This window comes from Ischnura elegans, chromosome 5 (assembly GCF_921293095.1).
Source record: "Ischnura elegans chromosome 5, ioIscEleg1.1, whole genome shotgun sequence".
NCBI classification, from domain to species: Eukaryota; Metazoa; Arthropoda; class Insecta; order Odonata; family Coenagrionidae; genus Ischnura; species Ischnura elegans.
This window is the reverse complement of record NC_060250.1, coordinates 83,509,655-83,537,453: the sequence shown is the minus strand read 5'-3', so window position 1 is coordinate 83,537,453 and position 27,799 is coordinate 83,509,655. Positions and strand designations below refer to the sequence as shown.

Genomic DNA, 27,799 nt, shown 5'->3' with positions numbered 1-27,799 from the left:
CTCGCTGTGTATTCGAAATATCATATTTTTACGTTGTCGTCAACCGAGTCAAATTAGGCGGGTATGATTGGATGGCGAGTCTGAACCGTTGCCAGGTAAATAAAACCCCGCAAAAGTAACCGAATCGGAAATAGTTTGGCCTACTTCACAGTCTAATCGTGATGATAGTGAGGCGACAGGGATGGAGATCTCGGCTGATATCTAGTGCGCAGTCTTAGGGCTTTCCGTCTCATGGATTTAACGCTAACCGATCACTCTGATGGAACGATCGTGATATCCATTTAACCGTGATGTCACATAGAAAGTTGATGATTAGGGTTGTACGCAGTGGCGTAACTATAAGGAGGATGAGGGAATAGATCCCCCAAAGCCTCAGAAAAATGAAAAAGTTATTGTCTAGTTTTGCAATTTATTAACTGCATCTTCTTAAAGTTAAATTTTTAGTGCCAAAATGATGAAAAATGTATCTTCAGGCATGTCTTTTTTTCACAAATTTTCCCGGACCCCTTGTTGCTTAGGGAGGGGTCTCCACCCCAGGCCATCCCATCACCCCATATTCCTAGTTACGCCACAGAGTGGACGTCAAGAGGTTTTTAAGGTAATGTTTTTTGAACCGATATATTCTGGCAGGAAAGTTGTCTATGAGGCTCACTAAACGGGGTATTTTTTTCCAGCCTTTATATCAACTCACCAACCTGTCTGTTTGTTTGTCTGTTTGTCTGGTACAAATCTTGTAACTCAAATTTGACTCACTTCCTGTGAAGCAAAAACGCTGAAATTTTGCACACTTCTTCATTTCCGATGACAATACATGAAAATATAACTTTTTCTCTCCAACCCCATTTTAACCACCCCCCAGTCAACCTATAGCCCCCCAAAACATGTTTTTGATCTAAGAAGTTCCAAATGGTCGATTTTCGTGTTTTGCGACCACAGTAAAAGTTATCCACTTTAGGCATATCCACATAGTAGGCATTTAAAAGCATATGGGTGGCATTTTGAAACATAGGGGGCTTACCATTCACTGAAAATTTAATAAATATAGTGACTTTTTTAATACGTCACTTTTGGTTTTTCGGGGTCACTGAGTTTTTTTGCTTTGTGTCATATATAAACGTTGCTCATCCCCTGTAATCTAAATATAAAGGCTGGTTTTAAAAAAAAAAATTTTTATAAGAGCTTATTAAAGGGTCTTTTCGATGTAGTTTGATCAAGCTGTTAAAATGAATCAGGGCTGGGAAATCTGGTAAATCTTTTCGCGAGTGCAAGCTTTAAGGATTTCATAGCGTTGGAAAATGAATTTAAACCATTTGATACTATACATTTTTAAACAATGATAGAATTTGATGCTAGAATGCATATTATACTGTCCCCTGATTTGTCTTTGTGCCACATTTCATAAGTTCATCACTTCGAAAAATGTATACTTAACGGAAAATATGGAAGTCTACCCTGAAACGTATTTTCTCTCGACTCGTATATAGTTCGAAATATCATGGTTTCATTAAATATCGGAGGAGGACGTGTAATGTTTCGAATAAAACTTTAGTTTCACAAATAATTCCGTCAACTTTTGACCTGCTCACCGAACAACTTACTTACACAGCTTCAAATCCCTCTCGCGAACCGTTGTAATTGCATTTGCTCGGAAAATGAAGTATTTTGGGGTTCATATCATCATATATCATTTTAGGGGAAATCAGTGGCGGAATCAGAGTAATCAGGTTTGTTACAGTTCAAGAGTGTAGAAAAAGATGAAAGGCTCGACTTGAAATCCACCAATGGCTTTCGCTTCCGCTATCATATGTGCCCGGCATGATCAGTTTATTTTGCGTGGTAATTTTACGTCATATCCGGCCTACCAGCGTACGTGAAGGCCAAAACATTTCTGTTCCAACTACCATAGCCTTGCTCGTATCAAGAATTGATAGTGACGTTGGACCTGATTTTCCAAAATCAATATTTCCTGGACGTTTTATCTATCGTAATCCCTTGAACCCGCCGAGTGTTCGAAATACAAACAGCGATCGTCATTGACGCTGCTTATCACGTTCTTATGGGAGGAAAAGGCATGACGTCATCGTCACAATATGACTTCACCACAAGCCTTATACCGTAGCCACCGGGTGGCTACGCTTACACTCACCTGTAGAGATTTACCCAGAGACTAGCGTAGACCTGAATTATCAACGCCGTCGCGTACTGGCTCGATAAATACCTTTAAATTTGTCCCAGTCTGATGACAGATGTATTCAATCCTATGTATTTGTGAAGAGTCTGTGCTGTAGAAAACAATATTAGGTTTCCCCGGCGCATAATTCGATGGTTTATCATGTGCCGTGATGACGATGCACGGTTTGTAGGTAATTCGAAATATCGGAATTAATGCAGTATGAGACTCGGTGGAAAGCCTGTGTAGAATTCATAGCCATTAATGGCTGTAGTGCGAAAAAAGCTTATCGGTGCGAGAGTTTGCCCCTATAATTTTTCTCTCCATTATTTTATCCACTCAACTTCTCCGTCTGATATAACTTTTCCCTCCTTTGTTTTTTTTTTAGGGCTAGACGGATCCAGGATTTTTTTTCGGATTCGGATCGGATCCTTCATTTTCGGAGCCGGATCTTTCGGATCGGATATTTTAGGATCCAAATGCATTTTCAAATCCCTGACGCTCAGATTCCCCCGATGATTGTTCAGACTCTTGGGAAGAGTCACACTATGCGCCAGTCGTATTTTGCCTTTTTTATTTTCCACGGCTCAAGTTCTCCTACGTAACCTCTGCGAGAGCTTTCAAACAAAACGGTTCATGAGCAGGACAAGAATCGCATGCGACGGCGCATTCGAAGATAGAATCGGAACTCTTTCCACTCTTATTTACTGAAGCTATGATTTACAATTTCGGATCCAGATCCGATGTCTTCCGCGACTTTGGATCCGATGTATCCGATGAAGGGCAATATCCGCGGATATTTGGATCCGAGGTATCCTATCCGACCATCCCTATTTTTTTCCACTCAATTTCTCGGTTTAAAAACGTGGAAAATCCGATTTGTTCATCTTTCTGTCATGGTAATCCACAGTACTCTTTGTATGACCTTTTCTCTTCATAATTTCTCGTTTCTCGCCTTCTGCCCATTTTTTCGTCAGTGTCTTGTTTTGACATTTTGTCTCGAAGGTTTTTTTTTTTTTTACTTTTCTTGTCAGTTTTTTCAGTGTTTCATGCTTTGTGATCTGTAGTGCCAGAAAGTATCTTAACAAGATAAGTTATCTCATCCTAAAAGTAAATACATAACAGAGCTCTCAATGCGGCTGCTGAGTAGCCAAAATCTAAGGCCAAAATTAAAACCCTTACTTCAATATTATCACGGAAATGAAAAAATTACTCATTGATACTCATTTCATAACTCATTAACCCATTTTAACCCAATGTTGCTTCTAGACAACCTCAAAATGTATAAATTTTCTGCTTTATTTGGGAAATATCTAAACTGGGCATTATTTTGTGGTGTTAATTGTAATGAAGAAATATTTAGCTGCCACGATAATAATGGTGTAAATATGAGTGCAAAATTTTCAAGTTTTCAAAATGAAAAATTTTGAAATTTGATTTTTCCCACAAGCAGCTCTGGGATAGAAAGGGTTAATAGATTTTATTAAACTCCCCCAAAAATTCTCCCTTTCCTTGAGTGTTGAGTTTAATTGAAATAAAATTTCCAATCGAAATAAAGAACTCGTAAATAAACGCCATTGTCGCAGTCAGCCAATTAGACCGGGTACTTGATTTCGAATTTTGCTATTTCAATCTTTCAGTTTCAGTCTCATGTGAACATGGCAGAAATCGCTCATTTTTATATTTACTTTGTGAGCGATAACCGGCGTTTCCTTCGTTTATGTTGTGTTTGAAAATTTCGGCAGTGTATATGTACATTTATATGTATTTTATGAGTGGTAAGAGTACAGAGGATGCATCATTAAAATTCTGTTCAGAGCGGAACGACGAACTGAATAAGAACTGTAGAGTTGCTGGCTTATTTGTAGACATTACCAAAGCCTTCGACTCCATTAATCATAACATACTAATGAATCGATTATGGGAAGCGGGTATACGTGGAACCGCATATGATTGGTTTTGAAAGTTATATTTGTGATCGATACCAATGTGTGCGTCTCAAAAATTGCTACAGTGAAAAGATTCGACTCACCTGTGGTGTGCCACAGGATTCTGTGTTGGGACCCATACTGTTTTTAATATATGTAAACAATTTATGTGCTGGCAGGTTTAAATGTCAATTAACGTCATTCGCAGATGACACTGCACTAAGTTATTCTGTTAATAGTGTTGATGATCTATGTGAACACATACAAAGTGATCTTTTAACACTCAATATGTGGTTTTCGGCTAATTATATGTTGTTAAGTGAAAAAACGAAATATATTTTGTTTAGAATGAGTAAATCTACCTCAAACAAGAGTAAACTATACTATCAATTTGCAAATTGTATAAAAGATAATGTTACTTCCTGTGATAAATGTATTTTGATCGAACAGGTTAGTCACATAAAATATTTAGGCATACATTTTGACCAAAATTGTAAATGGAAGTCTCACATAAATAAATTAAAATCAGAAATGATTTCCATTGTAAGAAAATTCTACTTCCTCAGATACATATGTCCTGAATCAGTGTTAAAAATGGTATATTATGCTCTCGTTAATTCAAGATTGCAATACGGAATAGCCTGCTGGGGTGGAGCATATTTTATCAACATTAAACCATTGATAGTGGCGCAAAAAAGGGTTATCAGGGTTATAACGCGATCGTATAGGAAAAGCCACTCATTTCCTCTTTTCAAAAAATTAGATATCCTCCCACTAAGGCATTTATTCATTTATAAAGTCCTTAGAGTTTTCTATAACCGTAGTGGTGAAAAGGCCAGACCACAAACTTATGATATCAGATCTTGGAGAAACTTCCATATACCTAGGCCGACGACTGAAATTTATCGACAGTCATACAATTACTTAGGGCCTAAGTTGTTTAGTATGTTACCGAGTAATGTAGCAAACTCGGAAAAAAGATTGGGATTTGCATCCGCTGTAAAAAAAATTGCTTATGAGGTGTGAGGAAGTAGAGTTTCTACTAAGAAAGGTGGCTTAAAAAGTTTACAATAAAAGGTATATTGTATATTCTATGTATTTAATTATGCGTTTATATAAGAAAAATAGTTATCCTCGTGCAAATATTTGAAATACCATATTGTAATAATGAATGCAATCGGCAAGAGGACAAAAAACTGAATGCAAAGAAATTTTACTTCTCATGTGTGCTAGCACCAGACCTATGTAAAAAGTTTAAGATGGTAGCCCCATAACTATACAATAAGGGGTACCTATATATTCCATAATTATTTAAGTATGTCCTAATGTAATATATTTGAATGTAAATGGAATAAAGTTATATATTATATTATATTATATAGTTTTCACTCTTTATTTTTGAGTTTCATAAAATGCTAACTGCTAAATTTAAACTGTACTTCATACATTATGAAATATAAGTCAGTACCATGTGCCAGGATTAAACACACCTCCCAAAATATTGATTTATTGAGGACACCAAGAATTAACGGTTATTGGTAAATTTATCTCGGAGTTATTTTAATAATTTCCCTTTATAATATAAGTATGCAACTTGCTTCCATCCGAAATTGAGTATGATATATTATTTCCAGTGTTACTTTTGATGTTATCGATGTATTTGCATGAAGTTAGAATCTTATCGAAATGAATTTTGAATAAAAAGAATTGCTCCGTCTTCTGAAGTCTTAAAAATTTTCTACCTTTAATTTATATATATTAGATGATTTTGCTATTTTTTTAAATAATTTCGTAAATTACATCCATATATTTCCATGGTATGCATTTCCACGCTTTCTGTGTGAAAACTACCCGAGGGACAACCGCCATCAAACGTGTCATGTGATATCCAATCTAAAATTGGTCTCATGCACTGAGGCCGAATATCTCTTTTGTTTATGTTTACGATGAGAACTTATTCGTCTTAAAAATGCCCTCCCTTTATTCTTGCCGGTATAAATATCCGAACATAAAGCATCGCAAAGAAACGGGTACTCCGAGAGAAACATACGGAAATGCGTCATTGCAAAGCTGGCGCTCGCAATTTACGACGGAGGAGTTATAAAAAAAATGGTACGTTCCTCTTTGACGTCGGCGAGAAATGTGACGAGGGCGTGGGAAAGTTGCGAAGGACACTCGATATATCGTTACTCCGGAACAATCTCCGTTTGACACGGTTTCGGGAATACAAAGGCTGAGACTTACGCTGTGTTTATTTATTTATTGATTTTATAGTTTTCCAAACAACGTAATTGCTGACAAGACTCAATTCATACAATTTATATAATAATACACGTGGATAGACAGTCCCAGCCAGTATAATGTATCCATTACATCGGATTTGGTCAATACAATGCATCAATAACATCAGAGCTATACATAACGTAGTTTCTTTCTTGAAACACATCGTTTGAGAACTGTGTTGAGAACATGGTTGCTCCTGCCTCCTGAGTATATTCATTCCCTTCTCTTCAATTAAAATTAATCAATATGAAATGAAAAAAAATGTCGTTTTACGGAAAAGCATATGCAGGGCTAAGTTAGCGAAGCGATGCAGCTTCATATTTTTCAGGCACCGTCGTAAGCTTTTTCCAAGTTTAAGTAAATTACATTCCAAGTAATTTCCAAGTTTAATTATATTGAGTTGGTTTGCTAAGTTAAATACCCTTTGTAAAGAAATTTAAATATGTTACGAAGAGTAGTTATCACCGGCTTTTTTATGGAGCGCGCTCGAGAAAATTACTGGTAAAATTTTATCTCTGTGTTATAGATATCATAAATAAGAATGAGTAGAGCTTGGAATGAGGCTAAAAAGATAGTGGATATTTTAGACCATGCAAGTGCGAACAAGTTTTATCGGGTATTAAATGAGGACAGTAACTGAGGTGAAAAATGAATAGAAATAATCTGCTTTTTGACGTTAAAGAGAGTTTTAATAAGCGACTGTTCAACTTTTTTCCACGCATAATAAACTCGATGACGGATGCCGAACAGTTTTTATTTCTGGGAATGTCTCTTGGGCTTCCCACCGGGTTAGGCACTCCATTTCTGCCAATCTTTCGATGTAATATTTTTTCATTTAAATGTGGGCAAACATGTAGTGCCTAAACCGGTTGGAAGCCCAATAGACATTCATTTATCACCGAGTTTCTCAAACTCACCTATCACCATCAATTTTTTTCACTTTGGTGTTTTTTTTATTCTTAGTAAATTGGTAAGCAGTCGTGATCCGTAGCCTAAACCGTGTGAATATTGGAAATATCATCCTGGCGAGGGATGTTCCTGGATTTGAACGCGAGGACCCATTTGAAAACCTAAAAATCGTAGGTACTTAAAATGTTTTATAAACATTGTGTCGAGTGTTATTTCCATTCAAAATGATACGCTGGCCAACAGTAGCCATAGAGAGATTACGTTTAAAGCACCGCAACTTCGGCAAGACGTCGCAAGGTGGTGAAACTTGCGGATTAGACAATATACTGTCCTCATTACCACAGCTACGAATGGGAGATAGCCGTATGACTGTATACAAAATGCGCGTTCATCTTACTGAACACCAGTGATTTCAATATGGGAGTTTCGAAATGATGGTCGCTCAGTATAAAATATCTCCAAAACTGTAATCTTATATTTTCATTAGTATTTTTGAAGTGATGAGAAATGGTTTATTTCCTTCTTTTAAACGAAAGGCTTATGAAAGTATTTTTTTACCCATGTTATATTATCAAGTGTACGATGTGATGGATCTACAATGTATTTAAACTTGAAAGCTGAAACTAAACTTTCACCCTTGCATTAAAAATGGTTGAAGACCCCTGGGCTAGGTTTTTGAATCAAATACTATTACTAATACCGTAAAGAAAGTGCGATTGTGAAACCAGTATCTTATTACATAATAATAGTTACAATTATAATTGATTTCAGTATCCCAATTTATGGTGAAAAAGGGGAAGAGAGTTTTCATCTATTCTAAATTAACACTCGAAAATATTTTTTTGTGTTCATCACAGAATGGTACATTGTAGTCCTTGCGTAATATTTCGACAGGCGGCTTATCATGATTAGCAATTTCAGTTAACCTGGAAAGATGGAAGGTACTTTGATCATTTTTTTTTAGTTCTTGACATCCGGCAAAACGGTGTTTGCAGTTTGATGACCGCGATAACATTGAACTTTTCGCATTATTTCATGTCACGAGTTCTTTTTGCACGCATTAGCCAGTTGCCTTTTGTTCAGCCTGATTAAGGGCAGGAAGAGGGGTGGAAAGATTACAAGTGATAAACACGAATGTATCTCATATTCTAACCCTCAGTATCTGATCTTAGATAAAAAAGAGGCCACAATGGCAATGACGTATCTTCGGATAATATCACTGCCAAGAACTACCAGCGTTCGTCCGCATTTTTCTGGTGTAGTAGTGAAGTTAGATTTACCCGAAAATATCCAATGCGAAGTTAAGGTGTGGAAGAGGGCTATCTAGGGGAAATATATTCAAGAGGACTCAAAGTCTTCTGCATCTTTCTGGGCCAAGATTGAAATGGCAAAATTGGAGACTATTTACATGAATTGCCATGAGAATAAATTCTCCTGGACCAAGAATCGAACTGCGACTTACCAGGCCACCGCGCAGACAGCTATCCAGGCGATGGCAATTGTGTCGAGGTAAAGGTCATAGTTCGATTCCTGGTGAGGTGATTTTTTTTTCTTATGGCAATGCAGGTATATTTCACCGCCGTTACGCGGCAGCGCTGCAGGCTTCGAAATATTTCACTCGGAGATTATGTGTCGTGTCTTAATGGCTAACTTCAACGATAGCGTCTGTTTTCATGTTATTTATTTTGTTGTAGTTGAGACAATTTCTCATATATACTGTGACAATTGACTGTCGATATTGCGGTGTGGGAGAAGGTGTGTGGCCTGCTCGGGCTAGAGCAGTCCGTCGAGTCTGTCCAAGTTGGTCGGTACGTGTGTGTCGGTTCGGTCGGTTGGCCGCAGTCATGGTGCGAAGTTCGCTAGATCCATTCGTGTATGGTGTATCATATCCTTTTTGTCTTTTGGAATAAAGTTCCAATACCCAGAGAACAACTGTGCAAATTGATTCACCCCTCCCAGAGGTTATGGGCCCAGGGGTTACGAGCGCAGGAACTCCAGAAATCCCGGAAACAGTGAGAAAGTGACTTGCGACCACGTGGTGGATTAGAACTTCTAATATGGAAGAAGAGCGATATAGAATACCGCTATTAGACGGGAAGAACTATAGTGACTGGAAATATAGAATGGAAGTGTTTTTAGATGAGAAGGAAGTCCTGTCACATGTTGAAAGGTCGTTCGATGTCCTGTCAGAACCGTACGCAATATTAGCAAGTGACAACGAGTCCGCACGAGAAAAGAAGCAGAAAGACATTATGCAATTACGTAGGAACGATAAGAAATGCAAAAGTCTAATAATTCAGAGAATACAAGATAGTCAGCTGGAGCTAGTCAAAAGCAAAGTTACCGCTTTTGACGTGTGGAAAGCATTAGAGAATAGATTCGAGAAGAAGTCTGTGATGAGTCGAATGATGCTTTCGAAACAATTACATACGCTTGTGTATGACCCAACAGAGGAATCGTTTAGCGAATACTGCCTGAGATTCGACAGACTGATCCGTTCCCTAAAACAAACCGGCGAGAAAATTGACGATGACGGTGCCGTAATAAGATTCCTGATGACGATGCCATCATCGTATGAGACAGTTGTAACTAGTCTGCAATCGCTGGCTGCAACAGAATTGAAAATGGAGTTTGTTAGAGTGAGGATTGAGGAGTACGAGGCACACAAGAAAGAGACAAGAGATTCAGTCGCTTCGGAACGATTGCAAATTTTACGCCCATTTTATTGATCACTCCCAGAGAAGCTGATATCAGGGTTTTAAAGAAATGTATTATAAGGTCAGACGTTTTTTTTTATTCCAAATCATCTTTATTTTCTCAAATCATCTTTATTATACTGTTTCTTTTTTCGTCACTCCTTTGAGCAACTTTCACTTTTTCTCACCCTTCCCATCAAAAACTACTTAACGACATCAACATCAATAAATAACTATCTAGCATTACAGTATCAATGATTAATTACCCTGCTGTTTCCATTAACCATGGTGATGGGTCTCAATGTTGGCTTCTTTTGGCAGGTTAACCGGGTTGAAAACCTGAGAAAAAAATTATCAAACGTATTTTAGCTTTTCTTTTGGTATTGATATTTGGAAGATGCAACAGACAACTTTTATCATTTCTGCCGTGTAGGATAGGCACGGAAACAAGGATGGAGAAAAACCCGGCGTGGGCATTAGCCTTCTCTAAACGAAAAGTGCCAAGAGCATTACGGCTTAGTGTCCCATCGGACGGACGGTGTTTTGTACTTCATATACTCCCCTCAATATTCTTTGGGTTTGGGCTACCTTTGAAATGCCGCCGTCTAGATTTAATCCTGGGATCATGGTGCGGGAAGCCAACATTCTAGCCACCACGCACACCTAAGGAATCCGAATTTGTTTCTTTTAAGTGGTAGTGAAGAAAGTAAGTATTTGGGAGAGAGAAGGAGGTCTTGTTAAAAAATCTGGCAGAAATACGCTGTAGAATCACATAATATCTCGGTAGATCGCGCCTACTTTTATTTTTCTGATAAAATGTTCGTTGAATTTTAGTTCCTGTGATGAAATGAAAGTATACCATCAACTATTGATTGAATTAGATTAACCAGATATGCCCCATGACATTATGGTTCACATCAACATCTATGCGACTATTGCTTGGTCGAGGGAAAACTCTACTTCGCCTCATGGTGGCATGGTATTTGGAGAAGGCGACCGACAGCTGAGGTCATTTGCGCCATGAGGGAAGGGTGGAGAGAAACCCGGCGTTGGCATTAGCCTGCTCTTAACTAGATCAATCGTTTTAGAGACCAGTCAGTTGGTCTTATTTTTGTAGGTCCTTGGCTATTTTTACCCATTCCTAATTTCATGGTATGATATTTTGAGGAATGGCGCCAAGGGTCCCACGGCTTAACGTCCCATCCGACGGACGGAGTGTTGCGCTTGAAATATCCTCCACACAATATTTAAGCAGGGATCGGGCAGTATTGGAAAAATTCTCTGCCGCCGCCGGGATTCCAACCCGAATCCACGGAGTGGGAAACCAATACTTTAGCTACCACACCAACCCGATCCCTCCTTTCTCTCATCCAAACCAACTTTAGGGTTGTGGTGCTTAGTGTGTGCGATCAGATTTTCTTTTGCATTAATTTCTTGAATCTGTGACGTGTTGACGTGTGTGAATTACGATCCAGCTGTGGAAGAAGTGCTGTTGACGACGGGAGCGTATCCGATAAGCGAAACAAGGGAACCGAAAATAGAATGAATTAGTGGAACATTAGAGCTACGTGTAGTAGTTGATTGTGCCTTTTTCCCCGGGACGATAAAGCTTTTTATCTTTGAGTTGCAAAATATTCGAGCATGAAATTCACGAAGCCATTGTATCCGAAGAGGTGATCAATCGAACCATATCTTTGACGGCATCTGTCGGTTTTTTTGGTGCGCACTCATTGTCTTTCAAGAGTTAGAGATTTCATTCTCGGAAAATGAAGATGGATAGAGATTGCTGAGGTTGATGTGTGGTATGGAGACTGGATTTTACCCGATGTTAAAGATGAATCAATTTACTCAAAGAATAATTAGTAGGCATCTACTTATATGCATTTATCCCTCTAGTAAGATGGTAAAACGTTTTTTTACTAGTAGCTTTGTCATATAATATGCCGCGATGATGGCACATTCTGTTATGTGAGGTCTCGACTAATATCTCATTAAAGTGTTCAATGCAGGGTGACTAATTTTCTACCAAAGTCGCTAAATCCACTGAACGTGGTCAGATATTTCCAATGTCTCCTATCCTGCGCGTATGCGAAGTGTGAAGCTTAGACGTTTCGTGATTAATACCACAGGCGTAAGATGACGCATTCGTCCCTATTGACTGATTGTATTTTATCATTTTTGATGGAAAATTGCTCCCTTAAAACTTATATTATCGTATTGAAATTTTCAGATCACATAGAGTACAAACAACAATTTCTTAACATTTGCCAGTGCCTCAGATATGGAAAAGAGATCTGAGACTTGACTGAGGGTAACTTTTCAAATTTATGATACAGACAAGCGTTCACCGGGGTCTACGTTGTATACTTTTCAAGATGATAGCATTAGCTAGTTACTAGAGAATATTCCGCCGAGCGAGAGGTATGCTTCCTCATAAGGTTCACGAAGCTTCTTAGTTCTATTCAAGACCTTAGCTAACGGGAGGGTGAAGGGGACCAAAACCAGCGGAATGGACCACCTCTCAAACTTAATTCTCCCGAAAATGTTTCCTGGCTGCCGCCTTGGTTATAATAAAAATACCTCCTGGCAAAAGTCGTTGGGAATATAGTAGGATAAGGCTTTAGAAAATCAAAACATACGTTTTTCCAGAAAATATTGCGAATTAAACAGACACCCTGAATTATTATCAATCCGTCTTTTTATGCGGGTTTTTCCCAAAGCGGATCGATAACGTCTTGTCTTGTTTGGTTCAATCAGATCGTGATATTTGACGAGCACGTCTTCTCTGACTTTCGGTTTTCTCTAGTAATCATCCAGTTCATATTTTATTTTCCTTAAAGGAGGCTATCTTGAAAATTGTATATTGTTCCTTCGCTTTAAGTTTTTTTTTTAAGATGAATCGCTTTTTAATCTGCCTCATGCAAGAGATCTGATTAATAGAAGACAAAGAGAAATAAATTATATTCGAGGTGATAATGGAAATTACGCGATAAAAAATTTGAACTTCGATAGTTGGGAAATTTTTCGCAAGAAAAAAATCTATTAAAAAGTGAAAAGAATAATGTAATGATGGTATGAAGAGTGCTTGTCGCTTCGACTTTTTTTTTCTTTTTATGTTTGTTCAAAATCGATGCGTGTGTTGAGTAGTAGTTGTTGGAAAAACCATTGCTTCCTGAGAAAATTTTTAGAATTTGAATTTAAAAATCTTTTTTTAGTATTTTCTTTCAATAAAGCAATCGCTGGCTATTTTGCCGCTTCGCAAGTTCACTCTCGGCTGACCTCCATTTCTGCCTGTGCCGGGCTCATTCCCTAATACCTTTCGCAAATATTAATTTCTTGCAACATTAGGAAAGTGCGTATTCATGCTACTCAGCCAGTTCGTCTTCCTTCTCTTTATGTTCTCCTCCATTGCTTTTCTTCTCTGATAGTATTTAACTTTTTCTCCTATCTCACCCTATCTCATACCTCCTCGTAAGTTTTAAACTCCCGGAAAATTGTGCATTTTCACGGATTTCATCGTAAGAGCATTGATTGTTCCTTCTAATTGGCCATGATCCCCAGTCTCGAATAGCTTATACGTTGTAAAGTTCGCTAATGAATGAATTTGATCTTTAAAAGGAAGTAAGGAGGAAGAGGGCTCCAAACCTCGGAGGGATTTTCTTCTTCCACGCACTCACCCATCGTATGCTTTTCCCTTTTTACTTCATGGGACATGAAGGAGTGGACAGATAAACCAAAATTTGCGGAAGGAAGACGGAAAATGAAGAATCCAGGGCGCTTATTTTGGTTCTTATCAGCGGTCGTTACCCCAAGATAGCGAGTATATTTGTTACTATCGTTACGGTTATTATTCCTTCTTCTTAGTGCTGGCTAATTTTGGCTGTAGCCGACCCGTGTAGCGACTAAAGAAACTGAATAAATGGATAAGCATCACGAATAGGCGCCGCAATCACCCAAGCGAAACCGTATTTATGGTTGATTTTCAATTTTTATCCGGTATGTTCAAATATTTCCGATGACAGCAGTTTCACCAGTGCTGCTCTTATTTAATTCTCCTTTTTGGATGAGGACGATATATGGTGTTTCAGAAAGAATCTGCAATACTCATCAACTATTTTTTTAAATCTAAAACAAAAGCTGTATTTGAAGAAATCAAAAATGATGAGAGTATATTTTTAAATGATCAAAATGAAAACTTATACTAGCAAAGCTGTTTTCTGGTGACCATAGAACTTTAAAATTTGAGGTGAGTTGCACACTTCAACATTTGCAAAATAGATATAAGAGATGGCAAACAATTACGAAATTAATACATCTCGCAGTCGGTAAAAATGGATGCTTGTCATTTACATTAAGCGCAGCACTACCAACCTGTCATCCCTGCTAAACCTTTTTGGGAGAAGAAACGGAAGTAAACTGAACGAGGCTTCTACATAAACAGCAGCTACGGGACGTATAAAGAATTAACGATCCCCCTCTGCCAAGGACTATATGGAAGGATCAACGAATGAAAAAATCTAGCCTCCCTATCGAAGTGTTTTCTGACTCTGAAGCCCTCGTATTGCAAGCTGCGTGATCTCTTTTTTAAAACGAACATATGGGAACGCTGAGAATAACTTGTCGAACGATAATTACGCTCCCAACATACGGGCAGAAATGCAGCGCCTGTCAAATTATACAGGGTGTTTCAGGAGAAATCTGGAATACTTGTGTGTAATAGGGTGATAAGGAAAACATTTTAACCCTTTGCGGTCCAATTTTTTAAATTCAATAAATGTATTACTAATTAATTTTGAGTAAAAAAGAAATAATTGACATGATTTATTGTTGTCCGTTTAATGTCCTTATTTTATTGTGTAAAGTAAAAATCCACGGTTTGGTAAATTATGGATGTTCAATCAAAGAGTTTATTCTTGGAAATTTTTCAATGTACGATGTGTCTTGAAACATTGCCCTCGTGTAATCGCAGCGCCTCGTCATGTTCAGCACAACTCGACGTTGGACGTGATGCTTTCACTTTGGCTGTCGAACCAGCCTCGATGTTGGGCCTCAAAGGGTTAAGCATTTTTTGTCCATAAACATGGGGTCGCACAACTCCTTGGCTACTGAGCTATGGCAACGCAAAAATATTTTGGTTGCACTTTGCAGTTACCCTAAAAACGGGTTTTCTTGGGTATCCAGCCTTTCTTAAATAATTAAAGTTAGACGAAAATGTGCAAAAATAGTTTTCTGAAACGATTAATCTCAAAATGAGTTGTGTAATCGCTTTGTTGATACTCACTCAAAGCTCTCGTTTAATTTAGCTCAAAGATTAATTGCTTGAACTATTTTTTTTCATTCCGTCTCAGGATTAATGAACAAGGTATCTGAATGAAAACTTATATAATTAATAAAGAAAAGCAAAAACCCCTCTGGTTTCTGTGCCGAACATTGAATTGCACGTAATAGAGCAAAATAACGGAAATAAATGTGGCATTTCTCTTGTGTATATTTTTAAATGAGCTTTGTAATATGAGTTCACTGCAGAACTTGATTGTTTAATATCACCAGTAGCACAAAAATTCGCCTGCCTGTTTTAAATTATTCGTACGCTTTTAGCTCAGAAGTTGATTTTGATTGAATAAACCGAAACCTAACAAAATAACTGATACTTAAATCGTCATCGATTTGCTGAGCTCAAAAAGAACCTTTACAGATACCAGGATAACACGCTATAGCGTCACAGGATTGAATTTACGGAAACCTATCCCTAATCGCTGAAATTACGTAGTAGCAACGTATCATTCAGACGATTAATAAGTGAGGTGAAGTGACTTGTTAGTATGTCAACACCAGAAAATTTACGGTTACCATTTCGCTGTTGACTAATACCGTAACTACACTTAGCACCTAGCAATTAGAATCCCAATGCCGTGCTTTCATTTTCAGTTTATCTTGACCGTGTTCTAATTGCTCGGTCAACTCCAGCCGGTGGCAATTGGCATCTTCTCAGCTGCTGACGAGTAAGGACACGAAGCTATTCCGTTATCTATTCTCTCCCCCGGACAATGCTCCTCTCTAGCTCACGCGCGGCGTCAGAAAATGTGTCATCATGTCTAAAGTGACGGTTTTCAATTATTTAACTCAACACATTTAACCGCGCGATCAACGTAGCGTATTAGTCGTAATAGTCGTGAGTCGAGTGCGTTCATGTGTGGTTGCAGTTATTCGGGCTTGCTAAATACTTAAGTAGTAGAGTGGTTATGAATGGTCTCTTACTAGTAATGGGTCGGTTCTAAACTTTATATGGGTAAATGCTGGTATAAAATTCAATATATATATTCATCTAATTAGCCACTCATAATTGCTTTCGATTCAACGCGATGAATTGTACCTTTCTTCGACGTAATAGAGGTAGCCATAACAGGGTATAATTGCCCTGTAAATTACAATAACCCTAATATTTTACATTGCAATGGAGAAAACAATTGAAAAGCTGCGAGAAACAACGCCACTGACCATGTCGAGGTTTGTTGCCGTGTTTTATTGTCACTTCTTTTGGCTTGTACAAAGATTGATGGAATGACAAAATCCAAGTTGGGTCTGATAGGCTGAATACATACCCTTTGTTTTTATGTTCTGTACTCGCTTTTGCTCGTTGGGGGGGCTCTATCCCCCAGTTCCCCCGAAAAAGGCCTGCGGCCTGTTATGGTCACTGTGGAAGGTCTTATACTTTTTGTCTGCCATTTGTTACTTGTGGATCGTTTACTTTTCAGTTGGCTAGATGAGATATAAGCAATATTTCCACTTTCAAGTAAAACGAGCGCATGGTACGTAGGTTACAATATGAAAATAAATGTTTATAGAATAGAAGCGTTTATCTGAGGGACTAAAAAAAAAACTAAAAAATTAAATTAAATTTCAACGAGTCTGACAGAGTCTATATTATTAAATTCAAATACAAAAAACGTTGAAAGCATGTTCCTTTGTAACACTCAAATCATTCTTAATATCATAACATAACGACTTTACGAAATACAATGAACTGCATTTAACCACATTTTAGCATGTAGATTTCTGTTTGGAGTTGTATTCTCATTAAATTTAAACTCCATTTAAGAAGCAAAAGTATCAATATTTTTATGAAATCAATCCATTTAAAGGTTTCCAATTTGCTAAATTTTTTTCGATTTCCCATTGGAATACTGATTTGGGCTTTCATTGTTGGCCTCAAACAAGGGAACTCAATTAATGAGGCCCAAGAATATTACGGTTAAGCGTTATATCTGTTGCCTTTTCGCATGCATTTTATTCCGCGGCGCCTCTAGGAAGCGGTATATCGTTCAGTGTGACTTTCGCCATAAACCGTAGTTTAAGTGGTCTTTTTTTTTAGTTGACAATCGTGTCGCATGCGTTAAATGTGTGGTTTATTTGATTTATTGGCTCAATTACGTATTACTGCCGTGTATTTCCTCGTGAGAAGTGGAATCGATGACTGCATGCGCCGCTTATGGCGATTTTGAAATCTAATTTTAATGCGCGCGGAGCGATAAAAGTTCTAGCAGCGGACTTGAGAATCCCTACTGTAGTATTCGTGCGTTTTTAAAAATCAGTATTCAATGCATTTCGAACCATTTTCTTAATTAACAAATATTATTTTGTGATAACAAGTTATGTAATACGAGGCTCGTATTTGTGGCCTCAACTTTTGGTAACTGAGTAGCCTCCATTATCGTTCTCTTGTATCTATTTATCCTGAGCTCTGTGGGATATGCCGCAGTTATTGTTACGGGAATCCGTCTTCCTCCTGCAGTCAGCTGAGATGTTCGGGTTCGAGGGTGAGCCGTTGAGCACGCAGCTGCGACGTGCGGCTGAGTCTCGCAATCCGATTCCGGCCTCTCGAGACGGCCTTGTCCTTCCATTGTGCATATCGAAGGAAGGTCGACGTCTCCGTTGGCTGAAGGCGGAGAGGTGAAACAGCTCTCTCCAAAGGCCATCCACCCACGGGCCAATTCATTATTCATCCAATCGTTGCCTCATCCAGTGAGGTGACTTATTGGAGCTCTTATGTCGTCACATGAATTTCTGTGCTTTCATCGATTCCCGTCGTGATGTCAAGTTGTCATATTTTCAGAACTCGCTTTCGCTTCGCGGATCCCCCCACGGATATGGTCTGCTGCCTTTTCTGACAGTTCTTGGCTTCCAGACTCTCTGACCGTTACAAGGTGTGGACTAATGACTTCGGTGTAGTTAACAAGCTTCTCCGCGATGCTCAAATTCCTCATTATCATCGATTTTTTGACCCATAAATGCTCCCAGAAAGTATAAAAGGGAGTTGGCAACACTGTAATAGATAGGAAATTTAGTAGTTCCATAATTTTTCCTAGGGTTTCAGGCGATTTTGGAGGGGGTCGATTGCATGACTTATTGTGGTATTTCGTCTCATTCACCGCAAACACTTGAATGAATCAGGCAAACAGTGGTCGGAAGTGGGTTTTATAGAATACACAGAAGTATAAACAAAATCGCTGGAGGAAGATGCCCTCGGTTGTGTTTTGCTTTGCCTCCTTATCAATTGATTTTTTGAAACATAGGCTAAACATAGACCAAAATAAAATTTTCGTTGTAGGTAGATTAGTCCTACGTCAACATTTACCGGTATCTGCCTATGAATGCCTATAAATAAAATCCCTACGATATAATTTGATGGACGAAGTAAAAAGAAAATAATCGGTGGAGAAAACCTTGATAAGAAGACGGTACAGCTAGATCGGATACAGCATGGAAAATGATGGTCTGATGAAAACACTCATTGAATGGGGAATTGGGAGGATGGTTGTAAAACAGAAGACGTGTATAAGGTTTAAAAGATTAACTGAGTTGATATAGGACTGAGAAAAGAGTTAAATAAAGTTGTCAAAATTTTCCGTATGAAATACAGTAAAATTTTGAAAAGGGTCCTCTATAATCCCTGCATATATGAAGATGATAACATAAGTGTCAAACAAGTAATTAATCCTGTAATCAGCCTGGTCGAGCGGGTGAAGTAGATCTTAACTTCGCATTAACCGAAATCCTTGCGTATACAGTCGAGTTTATTTATCCCTTGATAATTTTTGCCTTCAGCAGTGGATTTAAGTTTGAGCGTAGAAGAAGAAGCCTTCTTAGCACAAAGGATTCATCGAAAGACCGTGCGTTATCTACGATTATCGGAGATGATTCTACTGCTACAAAAGATGTATTTCTATAAATATATATATATTTAACTATACAACTCGCCGATATGTCATAATCGGAGGGGAATATAGGTTAGATTTTGGGGAGGAGGGCAAGATCATTGTGAGGTTAGTTGACCTAATTTTAAATTAGGATACTCCATGATATTTATATTTAAAATAATGGTTAAATAATATCAATATCTTAGCATGCCGGGGTCATGCCTTCGTGCATTGTAGTTGAAATAATTCAGTATAAGTACTTTAATTTATTGATTCATTTGAAGAAGACCCTCCCCCATGACAGTCGCTCATGATGTTAATGAGGTGAGGGTGTAATAAATTACTTTGAATTGTTATCCACGTCACTACACTCATGCAGTACTCTTTTTGATGGCGACTAAAATAGCCAAAACAAGGTACAAGTCACTGAAATTCAGTAATTATAGGTCCTCAATGCAACGTGCTAATTCTTCTTACCATAACCGCAGTGCGCCACGCCCATTGGTGGAGTTTTGCACCTTTCTTAGTTCACCCAACAATTCATGCCACCCAATCGTCGAGGTTTCTCAAGAATCCGTAAGCCTCCACGGTCCGTTACGGGTTCTCTTACGGAAGAGATTAAGTGGATTAGCTCTCATGTTACATAAACTGGGATCATCGAGCATGGGATTAACCCAGTTCGCACGACTACAACACTACAAATTGGATCGAATGGTTATGTGTCCTTCGGAATTTATTTAATGCAATCGAGTACATACCGTCTTCCTCCTGCCTGTTCCCCGCATCGGCATTGAACTCTCGCGCTTCGTAAAGCAAGCCAGTTGCCTTGAGTGGCTGTATTTTCAATGATTATGCATCAGAAGCAGGGCCGGAACTAGGAGTTTTGTCAGGGGGGGCAAAGACCATCCCCTGATCCCCCCTCGCTCCCTCCCTTCTCCTCTCCCCATTACTAAAATATATAATACATCCTTAAGCTAATTTTCTGAATCCGGTATTTGAAATTACACACCGTATGAATTTGTCATTAAGAAGTTTTATTAATATTATTGCTTAATAATTTATAACATTATGAGGCCTGATGGCCTGATAAAAACTATCGTCGAAGGACAGGTGGAAGGGAAGAAGGGCAAAGGACGGCCCCGAATGAGTTACATAGGACAGGTTATAAAGGATGTAAAAGAGAAGAAATACGTCGCCATTAAAAGGTTAGCGGTTAGGAGAGAGAAATGGAGAGCTGCGTCAAACCAATCTTAGGATTGTAGACTATTGATTATGAATAATTTATAAATTAATAATTATTGTTAAAAGATCAATTAGAAAAATAAAATAACTTTTTAAGTAAACTTTTCAACTTTACTTCCCTGTGAAATCTGCCGCCCGGGGCATGTGCCCCCTCTGCCCCTCCCTAGTTCCGGGCCTGATCAAAAGAGACAACGTTTTACAAAACTTCTTATTTTCATGATTAAGAGCTGAAGCTTTATTTTCGGAAGACCCGAAATTTCATCTTACTGTTGAAAAGAGGGTGTATGCCATTGTTCCTTACAATTTGAATGCATTTTGAACGCTATAAGATGTTACCGAATGCTATGAAAATTATGAAGTCATTAAAAAAATTCTTGTTGATGTCATAAAATTATGTGCTAATTAATTATATCTACTGTTTTAGGTAAGCCGATGTGACTGCCTCCAGCCATAGAAATGGGAATGTCGGAGGTCATGAAACAGTATTTTCGGTGAGACAGTATGTTTAGCATGTGAATTCTCAGATAAAATATGAACAAGAGCGATTCTTGGCTTCTGCGCATACGAACGAGATTCAAATGGAAAATCCCAGATTACGTGATATCTGATGGGTCTAATAGGCTGATTCCGACGATAGCGTTTGTCTACTTTTTGTTTATTTCGACTGTAAATTTTACTTCTATCGTAATAAATACTCACGAAAAAGGATGGTTATCAAGATATCGAGAAATCTATTTCATTTGTATTTTGATGGGTAAAATTTTCCATTTCCCATGATAATACCAAATATTTGAGTTTCATTATTAACCCCAGCTCTTGTGACTGCGCACTGCGCAGGCATGAAGTGCGCTCTTGTTTATTTTATCTAAGCGTGGGATCGCACCACGTCAACCCTCAATCCGCACATGCAAATCTACCCTGAATTTAGAAATGCCTCATGTCCTATTCCCATCACTATCGTTCTTGCGATCGTAGTTGAAAATCGTGGTGACTACGCCCTTACATTCGTAATGTGTCTTTCAAAACGCTTCTGCTTCACGAAGATCCTACGCTGTAACAACGGGAGTGGCATGAGAAAATCGAAAAGTTGCCGAGGCTTTTTTTTAGACAAATAGCTACTACAGAATCATTTTTCCAGTGAATTCTATTGATGAAATTACAATTAACCAATTACAGGGTTACTAACGCCAGTGGCGTAGCGAGGGGTTTTTTTTTGGGAATAAAAGCCCCCCCCCCCCCCTAGAGCTCAGAGAAATTTTTAAGTTTAATCCGTTTTACTTAATTTGATTGATATTACTAATGGAAATATGTAAGGATTAATAAAATATCCCTCATAAACCCGTAAAACTCACCATTTTGAACCATTTATCTTTAAATTCCACAATTAATTAATCTCGCACCTACCGCTTATCCTGGTGGGTAATCCCCCCCCCCGGCCTTAATTCCTAGCTACGCCCCTGACGCAGTGGTGAAACTTGCTGCTTTCGGTCATCAGTTTGAGCTTTTGGAGAGTGCAGACGTTGGGCGCTTGAGGGCGGCATGGTTGTTGTCATCGTAGCGTGAATGCATACATGATTTGTACTATCAAACTAACGATAGTAATGGAAACGGGGTAATAATCTTTATCGCGAGGAATGGCATTGAGCATTGAAAAATGCGGTGAAAATTAAAGAGACGCTTGACCTATGATTGTACGTGAAACCATCTCGCATTCGCGAAAATCAACGATCGCCAATGCGAGACGGTTTCATGTACTATGCGTTTGCGATCCTTGATTTTCGCGTTCTCATTATTGCCTGCAATTTTTTCATGACGTAGTGCGGTCCGAGCCCAACCCAAAAATCGAGGAAAAAATCTTAAGTAACGCCACGAATGCTAAAAATTGCATAAAAGATGCAAAGAAAAAACATTAAGTCTTGAACATTTTTTTAAGCGAAAATCGAGGAGCCTTGTGATACAAATCGGATGCACGCAGCGGTCAGCTGACAGCTGTGTAATAGCCCGCGAAGTAATCAGCTGAACGTCGCCCAGCGTTCTTCCCCTCCCTGTAGTCCTTTCCCTTCAACCCCCCACCCCACCCAACTCTCTCCCCACTTCCACGTGCGAGCGAAACAAAATGCAACCGCATTCCAGATAATGAGGAGCGAGCGTTCTGACGTGCTAGCGAGTATGATGACGCCTCCGTCATTCTCTGTTCTCCTTCCACTATCTTCCCCTCATCCTCACGGGACAGCCAACCCTACAGGGGATCACCCATGTATTCGTGGAATTAATTTTTTTGATGCTTGGATTCCAACATGAACGTGTCTCTAGAGATGGGCTATGTCGGTGGAAAAAAATTACGACGGTTTCGTTGGAAATGCGAAAAAAAAACTGAATCACCGCCTCCTCACTGAAGAATTTTTAAAATATTTTTTCTCTCTCAGTTGGGAGATCTGGTGCACTATGTAAAACGTCCTTTTCCATACATATTCTTGGATTTATATACTGCTAATATATATTGTTGGTTCAGTGTCTTGGAGTATAGGTCTTGAAGAATTTTAGATGCAAATTTTTCCAAACGTTTCGGGACATTTATACACCTTCATCAGGACTGTGAATGAATATGAGTACAGTGGCGGAAAAAATTAACGCAAATCTCGTTGGCGTCTGAGTGCGAGTTCAGGAAATACTTGTCTTCCAAAATTTTGCCCTCGTAATGCTCTCATACAATCGGGAATTTTAAAACTAAATGTCCCTTATACCGGGGAAATAATCGTATCCGTCGCAATATGACAACGCGCAAAAGATCCAACTGCGAATTCTTCGCCATATTCTCCGAAGTATGCTTCGCCCGCGACTCACCTAGAATGGAATCTACTCTCGTCGGGATATCAGTGGACACATCCGACATATTGGGCATTGAGACTGCCTTAGAACGCAATCGTATCATGCTACGAATCAGAGGCTCCACGGATCAAGTCCTAGTGGCGGATGACTTGATGCTGCACACACACTGTAAACATTTTTCTGATCTTAAAACTTCACAATACCTATCACAAGGTCCATAGAATATTGCATGGATATTGAATTCTTATGCGCTTATTTATTTGTTGAAGTTCAACTGCTATATTGCATAACTATTTAGGCAGTTGACTGTGAGTTTGTCCACCATTTCTGCGTCGTCCAGCCCCGCTTCAAGGCCCCTAACCATTAGCTACATGTGCGATGTGTCACGGCCTACGCTTCTTATCCCCTTCAAGGGAAAACTCCCATAGAGTTCCTCACAGCAGAATGAAAGCACTTTTTTGAGCGATCTCCTAGAAATCAGTTGTCTGTTTTCAGTTCAGTGTTGCAATGATTTGCTCAGTATTATACGCCTAATAATAGTTTAGGATTACATTGGTACAACTTAGGTAACATACTGCAATTAAAAAGAAACGCGAAGCCGAATTGATTCTTATCAAATATTCCGTTACCTAAAAGAATTCAGTTGCAAATTAATTCAAAAGAGGGGACTACAATTTTGACATGTGAAGCCTCGAATTGAATCTCAAAATTTTAGTGTCTTCTTTTTAATTATTATGCTACTGAATTCTTATTTTTTATTGTAAAAACATTGTTATAACCTATTTTGCCTTTCGTGTATCAAAATAATGAACTCATATTCATTCATAGCTCAGATAAAAGTGTATAAATATGTAACGAAACGTTTGCAACTATTTGCATTGAAAATTCTTCAAGACCTATACTCCAATACACTAAATCTACATTTAACATAGAGGTCCAAAGAAAAAAAACTCAATCCTAGGGGTCTATAATGCTTACTCCAAAATTTCATGGTAATAGCGTAATTTTTATGCGAGAAATCCGTCACTAAAAACATCGGTTTTGGAGGAGTTATACTTCATCGTAAGCGAGTGGATAAACCATGCTAATAGAATCTTTAATTGATCGCTTTACTTAAAAAAATTACTCCACACTGGTGGAAATTGTTTCTTATTCTAACTGCAGCTATCTTTGCGTTTCGGGGAACGTCTAACTATTTGCGCGAACGCATCACTCATCGGTTTCGATTCCACTCGAATGAAGAGTTCCCGAAGCTCTTCCCCGAAAGGAAGGAATCCCCGTTTTCCCCTCCGCTTGGAAGCTACCCGCAAAAGATAAACTTTCGATCCTCTGGAAGTGTTTCACTGTGGAATGGGAAGCCAATCCCGTTTTCCGAACGCCCGGGTAACCGAGGGTCAGGGTAAAATATTTATCCAGTATGGATACTTTTTAATGAGGAGTTTACTCCGGTCCTCTAGTGTCACACACGTCATGAGATGTGCTGAGCATATGCAATCGAAGAAAATTCCCTAAAAAATTGCTGTGATGTGTTGGTGAAAATGTGAGCAGTGCGACATATTTGGTCCAGGTTGACATTGGGACCAACAACCTTTGTGGAAAAGTGCATTCTGTACATTTCTATTTACGTATATGACCCAAAGAGACAAATGAAGGCGTTTCTTGATGTCAACCCTACGGACTTAGTTCAAATTTGAGCGATTTTCGGCTGCTGCTCATGCAAACAAAATTACAGGGTGTTTCTGGAAGAATCTGCGATACCACAGGGATAATAGATTCCATCGATGAAATATTTGAATGGAAAAATGTAAAGAATTAATCTTTGAGCTTAACTGAACGAGTGTTTTGAGGAAGTATCAACGATAAGTAAGATTACGCAATCTCTGCCATTTTGAGGTTATTTAACGCAAATTAAAATTGCCTATCTAAAGGCCGTATCACACTAGCGACTGCGACCGGCGCTGCGGCTGCGACCGCGACTGCGACTGGCCCGTCGACCAATCAGAGCGAGGCAGTCGACGCTGCGACTGCGACTCCAAAGAATAGCCGACCGGCTATTCTTCTGAGTCGCAGTCGCAGCCAATCAGAGAGCTCCATTTCAATCTCGCGCGCTTGCGGCAGACGTGTTTGTTTGTTTTGGTTACCGCAGCGAGGGAAGTTCAAGAAGGTTATAAGATAACGCTGAGATAATTTCGGATTTTTAAAGTGAAGATGGAAGCCCAATATATTGGATATTGCACCCGAGTACACAGGTGAATGAAAATGAAGTACGTTTAAACATATTTTAGGAACATTTTCAACAATTGCTGCTCTCTATCTATTCTTTGGGCTTTCGTAAACAAACAAGCCACAAGCAGAAACGTTCATACGTGCGCATGCGCGATCGTGGCGTCGGCCGCAATGTGTGATGGGGTGTAGTCGCAGCCGCAGCCGCAGTCGCGGTCGCAGCGGCGGTCGCAGTCGCTAGTGTGATACGGCCTTAAGACCAACCTTAATTATTTAATGTCCTCAACAATCCAGAGTTTTAAATAAAATGTCGAAAAGGCTGGATACTCAAGAGAAACCGTTTTCATGGTAACTACAAAGTGCACCCAAAAATGTTTGCGTTGCCATATCTTAGTAACAAAGGAGTTGCGACCCTATGTTAATGGATGAAAAAATGCTTAAAATGGTCTCCCCTACCACCTACTGAAGTATTGCAGATTCCTCCTGAAACACCCTGTATGATGATAAAGTGCAGTGATGATAACAAAAATTAATAAGGATGTTAATAGTAAACTAAAGGGATGAATCTCTTTATTAGTTTCGACGCAGGTAATATGTTTTTTTAGCGATGTTTCATCATCCGACGTTGATGCTTCGTACGCCTGCGCCAGGAATCCGCTATCGCCAAGGATACCTATTTATACACACTAGTTATTTACGACCACCAATTAAATTTTCCGGATTATTTTTTTCCCAAGTCTCATTATCTCGCGAGGGAGAGGCTCGCGAAATCCAGCGTGAATCGCAAAAATCATATTCAGTGAAATTCGAGGAAAAATAGATGATTTAGAGTGTTACTCTCCGGTGTCAGATGAGTTTCGGGCGATTTTATATCATGATTATCTTTCGAAAATTGCGAAATTACTGGATGTCGAAATGAATATTTGTGGTCAGTAATATTTTTTTTCCTTTCGGTTCCCGCAGCGCAATATCATTCTGGAGTTGAACTTCGTGAAGTTTTGATAATCTTTTGATGATCCAGTACGGCGATGAACATCACACAAGCCGATTAACGTCGTGTGTCGTAAAATATTTCTCTGTATTATATTCATCTCTAGTTTTATTTGGTCTTTACCAGCTTAAATGTTTAGTTATGAGTAATTCTTAGGGGCGGAGATGTGGCTAAGATGGACTTTGACCAGACCTCTTGTCAAGTAATTAGTCTCCAACCTAAATTCCCCATTTTCTGTCCTAACTGTTGTCCCAACTACCCCTCCCAGCAATATATACACATGGCTAGCTTTGAGGTGTTGTTGAGCAAGCAGAAAAAATGATGGTAATACCATATTTTCCCGCAGTTCAACTGGAAAACACGTAATTAAAAACTTGATTTATTCTCATGATTACTCCTGCTTCCGGAATTGGGCTTCACCATTGTGCAATCAATCATATTGTTTCACTCTTTGAGAATAATGCCTTTCATTTTTCTTGCGTTTAATTCTTCTCTGTACTAATTTATTACTTTTTCCTTAAGTCAAGTATAGTTTCAGTTTTTTTCAATGCTGCCAGTTCGTATGGATATAGGAATGGGTTGTTTTAGTTTCTTCATTCTTATAAACAGTATTAACCTCGTTTTAGGAATTATTTTCACTCAAATTTATATTGCAAAATGTTAAGTTCATAATGTGTGAGTGTGCATGTATTATCAACAAGTTAAACAACAGTATACTTCATCATATCATCTAGTAATAACGACCGATGCCTTATTGATGCAGCATTTGTGTTTGCCATATGCCGTTTACTTCAGTCCTAGGGAACTGAATTTTTCCACCTCATAAGTTCTGGTGTCGTCAACTTAAAGGTTGGTTTTTAATTTATTCCGTGCGTTGTTTCTGCATCCTTTCTTCTCCGTAATATCGTCCAACTTCTTCCTCGGTCTTTCTCTGCCTTCCATGCCTAGTACTTTCCCTTAAATGTTTGCTTTGAGTTAAATGCGTCTGACATTCTGTACTATTAATTTTATTTTTCTCTTTTCCACCTCATTCTTTAATCTTCTCTCTTCTTGCTATTCGTTTAAATTGTCGAGGTCTGTATTAGTTTCTCTCCAGCTTGTTCTTGTCACATTCTGCCTCTTCCTTCCCTTTGTCAAATACGTAGACAAAAGGTGTAATTGTCTCTACTATTTTTTTCGGAAGAATATTGTGCTGAGGAACATACCTGTCGACGTTCTTATGCTTCTTTATTTGCCAGCTCGACTGCAGCTATTTTGCGCGTTTACAAATAATTCAATCCGAAGGTTATTTGAATACATATATGTGGGTTTTTACTAATTCAAAATAGTTT

At 38.7% G+C, this 27,799-nt stretch overlaps 1 protein-coding gene across 2 annotated transcripts in view; it reads left to right on the top strand.

Annotated features, from left to right (window-relative positions):
• Positions 1–27,799, top strand: part of LOC124159133 (E3 ubiquitin-protein ligase rififylin) — a 106,647-nt gene that overhangs the window by 15,193 nt on the left and 63,655 nt on the right. The window contains exon 1 of one of the 2 annotated variants that reach the window (XM_046534712.1): positions 20,850–20,916. The exons of the other annotated variant lie outside the window; for it this stretch is intronic. The gene's annotated coding sequence lies outside the window, so the exon portion shown is untranslated. Of the gene's footprint in view, positions 1–20,849; positions 20,917–27,799 lie in introns of those variants that run through there. 2 annotated transcript variants of the gene reach the window in all.